Source organism: Equus przewalskii, chromosome 3 (genome assembly GCF_037783145.1).
Source record: "Equus przewalskii isolate Varuska chromosome 3, EquPr2, whole genome shotgun sequence".
Lineage (NCBI taxonomy): Eukaryota > Metazoa > Chordata > Mammalia > Perissodactyla > Equidae > Equus > Equus przewalskii.
The window spans coordinates 40,243,864-40,255,127 of NC_091833.1; the positions used below are offsets into that span (position 1 = coordinate 40,243,864).

Consider the following 11,264-nt stretch of genomic DNA (forward strand, 5'->3'; position numbering starts at 1 on the left):
TTGGGCATGAGATGTAACAGGCCAACCCAAGGAGTGCTCTGCTTCACTCTAGCCCATTCCATTGCCACAGTCAGTCACTGGCCACATCTCACACTGAGGGGTGCTAGAAAGTGTAGTTTAGCTATGGCCTTGAAATAGGGAAACGAGTTTAATCAGCATCTAACCAGTATTGGCTATGACATTCAATAAATATTTGTAGAATAAATAAATGAATAAATGAGAATATGCACATACGAATGCTATGTAATATTCACTTTTTTTTTTAGCTTCTCAATAATGCCTTAATATTGCACTTGTGTCAGCTGAAACGCTGCAGTGTTTTCACTGTGCTTGCCATTAAGGCCTATTGAGAACCCAGTCGTTTTTCAGGAGTTCCCTTTCCCAGAGGTGGGGTTTGGAGGCATCGCTTATCAAATGCTGCTGCTGCCCCTTACTAAGCCCATTCTCCAATGAAATCACAGCAGTGTCTACCTTCCTTAGGAAACAGAGCCAGAAGCTTTTTTTCCTGAAATCTTGCTTTCAAAATCTCACATGGATGGCTTGTAATATGGACCTACTGACCAAGAGATTAACCTCTTTCTGCTCCATCTGAAGCAACAAGGGCTCCACTTGAGGATTTGCGTCTTCCCCACCTCCGTCTTCTTCTCAGGTGACCACCCCCGGATCAAATGAACATTAAAACTTCTGAGGTCAGCCCTCAAGACAGTTGCGGTCTCAACTTACCCTCCTCTTGGAACAGCCTGTCTCTGTACCTGACCACCACGCAGAAGTCTGACGTCCCTGAGACTTTTGTATTGGGCCACATTTCGTTTTTTTTTTTTTTTTCCTGGATAGCCACACAAAAATTCAGTGTGAGGGGATTGTGGATATAAAGGTGAAAGCCAAAACAGTACAGCTTCAAGATAATAACATCGGAATATATCTTCATGACATTGTAGAAGGCAGTGATTTCTTTTTTTTTTTTCAAATTGAATATTTTATTACCATGGTAGTTGTTTTGTAACATGTACACACACGTTCGCACACTCAGGATGATCTGCCTGGGGGAGAAAAAAAGACTAAGTATGCCTAAGGGGAAAATGAAAAATAAAAAAATTCCTATTGGTTTTCATTATTGTAGGCAATCATGTCCACATCACTTACAAAGCTACTGCCAAATCTGTCCAGGGAAGCCAAGTTTGAGAGGGGAAGAAAAAAATCTCAGGAAAAATTCAACAGTGGCACAGCAGAGCTCTCAATATGAGAAGGCTGACATAATGTGGACTTTTGCTGTGAACTTTGTCTTTGCAAAATATGGGAAGAGGTTTGTCAATGGGCAGAAAATAAGAGCAGGTGGTGTGAAAAAGGCTTTTGCAGTCAATTTTCCTCCCAGTATTGTGCAGGGTTATCAAGAAAACGCTTAGTCTTTCTCTGGAACCAGTTTCAGAACTTTTCCAATTGCAATGGTCTTACCCTCATCTCGTAAGGTAAGACGACCCATCTGAGGGAAGTCTTTAAAGGTCTCCAGGCAGTTGGTTCCTGCTGTCCTTAAGCGAGCAATGCGTGCTTGATCTTGTTTCACAAAACGGGGCCAAGTCTTACTTTTTTCTCCTGATTTTTTGTATACCAAGCAGATTAAGGCTGTTGTTTCGACTTCTTCAACACAGGTGTGAATACGCAGCACCGCATTATAACCTGGGCAGATGATGGATTTGTGCTCTATAATCACTATCTGGGCATCAAATGTGCGTCCAGAATGACAAAGACTGTTAGGATCACAAAGTATGAATCCTGGAAGAGTCTCCTCTTCTTCAGTTCCTTTCGGTCTCATTTTGAGGTTTTCACCTGGGGCTACAGAATCCGTTTCTACATCGTTGGAAAGGATTCCAAGAACTTCCACATTGTGCTTATTTGGCATCATTGCAAGCTGCTGGCCTTTGCAAGCAGATCCTGATCCCAGCTTTCCCAGCACCACAGTGCCCATATCCTTGTATTTATCCATAATTGGCAGCCTGATTGGTCTATCAACTGATCTATTGAAGTTCGGCAAATTATCCAGATATGGAATAAATGGTAATCCAATGTACCAAGGACAGAAGTCTGGTTGCTCTTTAACATTTGCTCCAGTCAGTCCTGAGCAGGCATAAAGTGAACGTGCCTTTTGGGATTGAAGACAACTTTTTTCAAAAATGGCACTAGTTTCTCTTTACATTCTTCATATCTCTCCTTGCTCAGTTTACTGTTGGATCATCCATCTTATTGATCAGCACAATTAAGTGTTTTACCCCTGCTGTCTTTGCCAACAATGCATGTTCTCTTTTCTGCCCTCCTTTTTCAAATCTAGTTTCAAACTCTCCTTTCCTGGCAGAGATTACCAACACAGCCAAATCAGCTTGAGAAGCACCACCAATCATATCTGGGACAAAACTCTTGTGGCCAGGGCCATCTAGAATTGCGAAATGCTTCTTTTCTGTTTCAAAATAGGCACGGCCCACTTCTACTGTTTTACCCTTGTCTCGTTCTTCCTGATTTGTGTCTAAGGCCCAAGACAAGTACCAAGTTTCCCCGGTTTTTCTTTAGCTTCTCCTTCATCTTTCTCAAGAGGTCTTTTGTCAAGCATTCCAGTCAAAGACATTATTTGTCCTCCCATGGTTGACTCGCCAACATCTGCACGCCCAATGAATACTACATGTACATGTTCTTTTTTAGGCACACCTGGCGGTGCAACCACAGAGTTAGGTTTTGGTATTTCCTCTTCCTCCTCCATCGTTTCTTGGGCACTTTCCTCCGGGTGGAAGGCAGCGATTTCTTACACAGGACATAAAAGCTTCGGTTATCGAAGGCCACCCTTTTCCCTCTGCTCTGCATGCCATCTTTGTCTTAAATCAAGTGTCTGCATGTGAGGGGATCTGCGTCTTGAGACTATTAAATTATATTAGTCTATTTGGCTATCCCTTGCCTGTATACTGTACTGCCTTAATTACTGTAGCTTATAACAAGTATTCATATCTAAAAGAGCAAGTCCTCCCGCTTAGTTCTTTTTCCAAGAGATTCAGTCCTTAACACCAAGCAGGGTGAGGATAGTGTCCATGGGAGGGTGAGTGGAACCACCTGGGACAGGGTGTCAGAGCTCAGAAGAAGCGAGGAAGGTGTCCACGTAGCTCAGAATAGGGTATCAGAACCTAAACAGGGTGTGGAGGGGGTCCGTGCAAGGAGGCAGTGTGGCGCTAAGTAACAACTCACTCCCCCAGCTCAGGCTGACGCCCCCACTGGCTGCCTCTCTTGGGGACTCCCTTTTCATCCTGCTCAAGCTCTGACAGTGTGAAGAGGGTGTCGCTAAGGGGCATGGCCTGGAGTAGGGTGTAAGAGCCCCAGCACGGAGTCAAGGACATCTCTGCGGACTGATGGTCCAGGTTGGGTATCATGACCTGAGCGGAGTGAGAAGGGTGTCCTCACAGACGGACACCCTGACAAGGAGAGTCAGCCCTTGAGTCTGGTGAGGAGGATGCCTGTACAGGGGCAGCTTGACACGGAAAGTCAGAGGCTGATGGGGGTAAGGTGGGCATCTCCCCGGAGGGGTGAACCAACATGGGGAGTCAGAGCCTGAATGCTGTGAGGAGCAGGTCTCTGGGGAAAAGGTGCAGGGTGTCAGAGCCTGAGTTAAGCGAGGAAGTCATCCCTGTGGAACAGGGAGACTGATGTGGGGTGTTGGAGCCCACATGTGGTAAGAAGAAAATGTGCACAGTTGAGGGCAGCCGTGGCAATGAGATTGGCTGTGTATGCTGCATCCATCAAATAAATAAATATGTTAAAGATAATTGAAGCCAGTTTTCTCTCTGTCAGCGAAGGCAGTTACAAATACGGAAAGGTAGAAAGCTAAAACAAACACTGCGGTGTTGAATTGGAATTGGAGGAATCAGTGTGAGCTATGGTTTTCAATGTATATAGATGGATATAGACATACATATAAACGTAAACATAAGTACATGTGTGTATAAATGCATACAGTCCCTAGCTCCACCCACTGAGCGAGGCTGAGACTTGTACATCCCCATGGCGAGGAGCATACCTTGTGCCCAGATCTCAGCTTCTAAATGTCAGTCTCTGCTAAAAGGAACCAAAATAATGATAATGCTAGTAATAGATTATAGCCCATTGACTAAAGTAGGGAACAATGAGTCACACGGCTACAAAATGATAAATGAATATACTGACAGTTTGTTAAGGAATAGAATAATTACATGGATTCAAAGGTCTTCCCTCCAAAATGCTTATCAAATATAAAGGAGGAAAATTAACCTCAGAATTGACAAGCCCAGCAGACACCGCCTTAATCAAGTAATCCAAGTAAATGCCATCAGCAATGGGACAAATTGAAATTGTACATCTCATAGGGTTCAATAAGAAGAAGGTGTGCCCCTTCCAAAGGTGCACAGCCGGCTTCCAATCAGGAGGAAGCGTCAGACTAACGAAACTGGGAAGATTCCACAAACAACTGCCTTGTGACAGGAAAAGAGTTAAGGTCACAAAAACAGCAGAAAGACTAAGGGACTGTTTCAGAATGAAGGAAGCCAAAACATGACGATGAAAACAGCTCATGATTCTGATATGGATCCTTTTGCTCTAAAAGACATTATTTGAAAAACTGGCAAGACTTGAATGGGCTTAGCTGGTAATAACGTATCACTGGTGACTTTCTGATTTTTATGGTAGTATGTGGTTCTGTAGCAGAATGCCATGGTTGTGGGAAATACATTGTAAGGGATCAGGGGTGATGGGACACCAGTTAGGCAATTTACTCCTCAATGGCTTAAGAAAAATGAATTTTTGTACTGTTCTTACAACTTTTCTCTAAGTTTGAGGTTGTTTCAAGAAATTTAGCCTCATTCTATGAAAGGTAGTTACAAAATAATATTTTATGTATGCTGGCTAATTTTTCTCATGAGTAGTAAAATAAACTTTTTTTTTTTTAATTATAGGCAGAGCTGGTGCTCGACATACAGGTATTGCGAAAGTTGCCTGACCTACTTTGAGGTGATAGCTTGACCTTGATTCAAATTCTTTTATTTTAGCATGTACGTATTTTAATTCTACTAGAAAGTGGTTTTTAAAATGAATATTAATAACGTACATACTGGCGTGGTTTTTACGTGTGCACAGAGTAACAAAATAACAGAACAACGGAATCACATAAACGTACACTTCAGCCACGATCCACATAAAACATACCCCTGTGATTATGCATGATATCGATGTGTTCATTAGACAACAGATGTAGGAACTGGTGTCTCCAATATGATTTTTACCCAAGAAATGCAATAGAATTAGCTTATTTTGCTAAAACCTCTTTAGAAGTCATTTTCCTTTACTATGTTACCATAGGGTGACTTTTTTGCAATATAATTCTTAAATTATTATAACAGGCTGTTTACAATTCTGAGCAATGATATCTTGTTCTTCTTATTCAGTTATAAAGTACTAAATGCATTTTAGCAGGTGCTTTGATTAAATTGTGAGTATGAAAAACAAAATTTCTGTTAGTCTTGATTTACCAATGTGTATGTGGAATCATCACCAGGGGAAAAAGTTTCCACACCCACCCTTACACATAAATACACAGGCTCTTAAAGTATTCAAAATATGAGACACAGCTAAAGCCATAATAAAAATGGACACAGTAAATATTAGTTGACAAATGTTTGTTAGTGCTTTTAAGAGGATGATTTTCACAATTATAAATGACATCTAGCAGAAATAAGAAACTAGAAAATATAGCAAAAAAAGGTTTTTTATAAAACTAATTTTATTTTATTTTATGTTTTTGGTGAGGAAGATTAGCCCTGAGATAACATCTGTGCCAATTTCCCTCCATTTTGTATGTGGGTTGCTGCCACAGCATGGCTGATGAGCTGAGCAGGTCTGTGCCCGGATCTGGACCTGTGAACCCAGGCTGTGGAAATGGAGCACGCCAAATTTTAACCACTTGGCTGTCGGGCCAGCCCCTATAATACCAATTTTAAAAATATCAGTAAGCAGGGGCCAGCCTGGTGGCACAGCAGTTAAATGTACACATTCCACTTCGGAGGCCCGGGGGTACTCGGGTTCAGATGTGGGGTGCAGACATGGCACTGCTTGGTAAGTGACACAGTGGCAGGCATCCCACGTATAAAGTGGAGGAAGATGGGCACAGATGTTAGCTCAGGGCCAGTCTTCCTCAGCAAAAAGAGGAGGATTGGTGGCAGATGTTAGCTCAGGGTTAATCTTCCTCAAAAGAAAAAAAAAATCAATAAGTATCTTGTTGAAAACCTGTTACTATCAAGAGGAAGAAATTTAGAAAACCTAACTGAGAGACTTAAATAAATGGAAACACACACAACTATTTATATATAGGAAGACAGACGTTAAAAAATGTCAGTTTGTCCCAAGTTAATATATGGCTTAGTTATAATTACAATTAAAATACCAGTAAAATAGGTTATTATTGTTTTGTTAATTTTATTGGAATGATTTTCAATTTTATTCATTTTTTATAAACAGTACAGGATAGCCACAAAATTGTGGAAGAGAAATAGTAAACTAAAAGAGAAGCCTAATTCTACCATAGGTAAAACAGTATATGGCACCAGTATAATAATACAGTCCCATGGGACAAAATACTTTAGAAAGCAGAGTGATGAAGTGAGAAAAATAGGAATGTCTGAGTTCAAATTCTAATTCACCCCATTTCCAGTTAGTTTCTCCTTGTCCCTCTCCTATATAGGAGAATTTACTCACATATGATATATGATAAAAGTGTTACAAAGTAATATAAAAGGGAAGAATGATTGAATAAATAATCTTAGGGAAATTAAGTAGCAATTTGGAGAAAAATAAATTTAAAAATGATGAATCAAAGAGCAAAAGTAAAAAATTGAAGGTAATAAAACTGGTCAAATAATAGCTGGAAAAAATGAAATTAGATATTTAGAAAACCTCTGAAAGATTTTCTAAAATTCCACATTTCGAAATAATTAAAAACAGAAGAATAAATCCAGATTCAACTCTATCGTGTGTTTATTGAGCACCTACAATAACCTAAGGACTATCCCAGATTTTCAGGATATATCACTGAACAACAGACAACACAGAGTTTGTATTCTTGAAGGTTTTGACAAGAATCCAATAAATGTCAGGAGTACATAATTGCTTTTCAAAAAAATAAAGAACTGTGTGATATGGGCTTATAGACCAACATATAAATCAGTGGAATAGAATTGAGAGTCTAGAAATAAACCCATTTATTTTCCAAAAAATGGAAACAACAAATCCATCAACTGATGAATGAAGTTTTTTGAATGTGTTATATCCACATAATGGAATATTATTCAACCATAAAAAGGAATGATGTATAATACGTGCTACAACATGAGTGAACCTCCAAAGCTTTATACTAAGTGAAAGAACCCAAACACAAAAGGCCACATGTTGCATGATTCCATTTATATGAAAGATCCAGAATAGGCAAATCTATGATGCAAAAAATTAAATTAGTAGTTTCCAGGAGTCAGGGGGAAGAGAGAAAGGGGTGAGACCGAGGGTTTCTTTTTGGGTTATAAAAGTATTCCAGAATTAGTGGTGATGATTGTACAACCTTGTAAGTGTACCAAAACCTGCTGAATTGCACATTTTAAAGTGATGAATTTTATGATATAGAAATTATATCTCAATTTTTAAAAGTTACTTTGAAACAAAAAAAGAAAAGAAAAGAAAGATAGAAAGAGGAATACATGGAGGTACTCCTGAGAAAGACGATAAAGTGGCGGTTACGATGTCTCCTGGTTTTCAGGATTCCTATTTAGAAGCCAGCTGTTAGTCTTGTTTTTGTTCCTTTGAAAGTGATTTTTTTTGCCCTCTGAATGCTTTTAAGATTTCCTTCTTTGTCTTTGGTTTTCAGTAGTTTTGCTACAATGTGCTGAGACATGATTTTCTTTGTATTTATCCTGCTTGGAGTCTAGAGCTTATTTACTCTATGGCTTGATACCTTTTGTCAGATTTTGAAAATTCTTTTTTTGGTGAGGAAGATTGGCCCTGAGCCAGCATCTGTGCCCATCTTCCTCTATTTTATATGTGGGACACCTGCCACAGCATCGCTTGATGAGTGGTGCGGGATCGGAACTGGCAAATCTCCAGCCCCCAAAGCAGAGTTCGCAAACCCAACCACTACACCACTGGGCTAGCCCTGGATTTTGAAAATTCTTAGTCTTCTCTCCTTACATATATGTTAAAAGTAACCTGCAATTACACATACATTCAATTTCTTCTCCATGTCCCATATGATTCTCATGCTCCTTTTTATATTTTCTATCCTTTCTCTTCTCCAAGTTTCTCTCTGAATATTTCAGACAACAAGCCAACACTTGTTTTAGGAGCCCAGAACGTTATTATTTGGTAGTCTCTTCTCCTGATCTTAGGTTATTCAAGAAAGTAATTCTCTTGTCTCCTGCCAAGAAGTTATATATATCTGACCTCCTCAACTCCCAGCAAAGAGTCTGCATATTTTCATTTTACTCTTCTGGTCAGCTCCTGGAATCACAGCCTCCTCTGGTCCAAATCTCATGTTTTTGTTCCCATTTTCTTTGATCTTATGAGTTTGAATATAGATTTCATTCTTCTACTACCTCTTTTTTTTTTTTTTTTTGAGGAAGATTAGCCCTGAGCTAACTGCTGCCAATCCTCCTCTTTTTGATGAGGCAGACTGGCCCTGAGCTAACATCCACACCCATCTTCCTCTGCTTTATATGTGGGACGCGTACCACAGCATGGCTTGACAAGCGGTGCATTGGTCCATGCCTGGGATCTGAACCTGCAAACCCCGGGCCACCAAAGCAAACTGTGTGAACTTACCAGAACGCCACCAGGCTGGCCCCTTACTGCCTCTTTAATGAAGCTTTGAGTAGAAGAGAAAATAAATGTATATGGTCATAGTGTCATGTTTAATAGGAAGTCCCATATACATTACACTATCCCATGCTGGTGAGAATGCAATAAAGCAAAGCATTCTCTTGGATTTCTGGCGGTAGTGCCCTTTTTCTTTAAAGGTCTTTAAATATGATTTCCCTTATGAAAAGATAGCCTGAATAAATAATCCAAAATTCAAAATTAAGAACCTTTTCTTTGCACAAAGATGTTCACAGAGGCGTACTTTATGAAAGTTAAAACTTGGATCAACTTAAATATCTTATGATCTGGGACTAGATGAATTATGGATCCTACACTTAGTAGAAAATTGTATGACCATTTAAAATTGTCCATAAAGATATGCATTAACATAGATAAATGCTGCTATATACTGTTAACTGAAAAGGGCAGAATAAAAAATTATAAGAACACACAGAAACTCAAAACTAAAGCATAAAAAAAAGTATAGAGGAAACATTCCCAAATAGGGATAATACCTACCTTTGGATGGTGGGACAGTGACAAATAGATTTTTTTCCTCTATACTTTTCTATATTTTCCAGTATCCCTAATGAACGTATGCTTTCTTAAAATGAAGAAGAAAAGCTATTTTAAAAAGAAAATCATTATGTCTTTAACTTACATACTATGCTATTTATAGTAATGTGAAACCGACATTATTTGTCCAAAATTTCCTATTTCTTTTTAATTCATTACAAGTTCTGGATTTCAGTTCAACTATAAAGATGAAGATTTTTCAACATGCGTTTCTAGAATATAGTGTCTAAGTTCTGGATTCAGAAGCCCGACTCCTGGCCCAAAAGACACATGTATCAGTTCCAGTTCAGCCTCAGAATTAATTGATTCAAATTCTGTGTTAAAACAACTCTAAAATGCAATGCCTTGGGTGAATACCAACCAAGCACTAAGAAGCTGAATCTGAAATATGCACTCCACCTTACAGTCCAGTTTCCCTCAATAACATTTAACAAATTAAAATGGCAAGTGGCATCATCTGCTAACCCTGTGAGGCAGCAACAGATGCTGAAGAGTTGCTAGAATTTATTTCTGCTGACGTATTCTACAAGGTGTTACAAGACTTCTCTAAGATTGATTACACGTACAAGTTGAACCAAAAGTAATTTTTTCTTTTTAAAGTGGATTTGGAGACATGGAGAAAATCATTCTGGTTCTCTGTCTTGAGTGCTGGTGATAAATTTAAGAGTGAAATCTATGAGAAATTAGAGTTAGACAAATATCCGTAAATTATGGACTGTTTTCCATATGCCTTAACACCAAAGCCACATTGCAGATTCTGAACTTCTTTTCTCATTTTAACTGTGAAGGTGAGGAGTTATCCATTGGCTGGCAGGATCTGAAAGATGGAGACTCGCTTACCAAGGAACACAATGTTCATACGCAAGGAAACAGCCTTCTGGGTTCTGCTTATGTTCACAGCAACCCTTATAGCAAAGAGAGGCCCAGAAAGGAAGCGAGGGGGAGTACAACTCTTTTATAGCTTTCATTTGGGGCTCAAATTAGACAGAACGGTTTGTAATACCTTCCAAGAAGATGGCAGGAACGACAACGCCACTACACCAAACCAGTTTGGAGATGAAAGACCAGCATCTGTTTGTTTCATAAATCTGTTAGCTTTTTATCTGAGAGCTTAGCCAAGCTTCTTACGAGGTCCTTGACAGCTGCCTTTTCGCCCTGCTTGGTGGTATACTCGCTCAGAAGACACGAGGTTACTAACTTCTGTTGCTTCCCTTCTTAGCAAAATGGTCCTTTGCTTTGCTTTCTAGTTACTCTGTTTACATAGCTTTACATCTCTCATAGGAATACACACCATGGAGCATATAAATTAGGAATTTTATATTATCTATTCATGGACTTTGATTTAAGGCCGGACTCCATTTCAGCCCATTCTGGGCATGTCTGAAAGCAGTGCAAGAGGTGAGATCTACAGGGGCTGGCAGAGAAGGCTCAAAGGAGAGGTCAGACATGCTACCTAGGGCAGAATGCCTTTGTGAGAATGCCACTTCATCCAGCTGTGAGTACAGCTGCTGTTGTGAGGATGACCAGTGTGACTGTGTGATGCTACTTAATTGTGTCCCTTGATAGTTTGAAGAGTATCAGTGTGCAACCTGGGATTGCATAAGCTATCTACCTTGCTTTATTACAGTCACATCGGCATCAAATGAGTAATGCAACAGATTAACGCAATTCGATTCTCTTTCCTTATCTTACAGTTAAACCATATTTTATCTCCAACATTTGGTGCAATTAGGCAAGTTTTTTCAATAATAGTCTTTGCCACAAGAATATTAATAAGCATTCTCAACTAA

At 39.5% G+C, this 11,264-nt stretch overlaps 1 pseudogene; it reads right to left on the bottom strand.

Annotated features, from left to right (window-relative positions):
- Window positions 1-950: 950 nt before the first annotated feature.
- LOC103553734 (eukaryotic peptide chain release factor GTP-binding subunit ERF3A pseudogene) lies at window positions 951-3,371 on the bottom strand (annotated as a pseudogene).
- Between the last annotated feature and the right edge of the window lie 7,893 nt (window positions 3,372-11,264).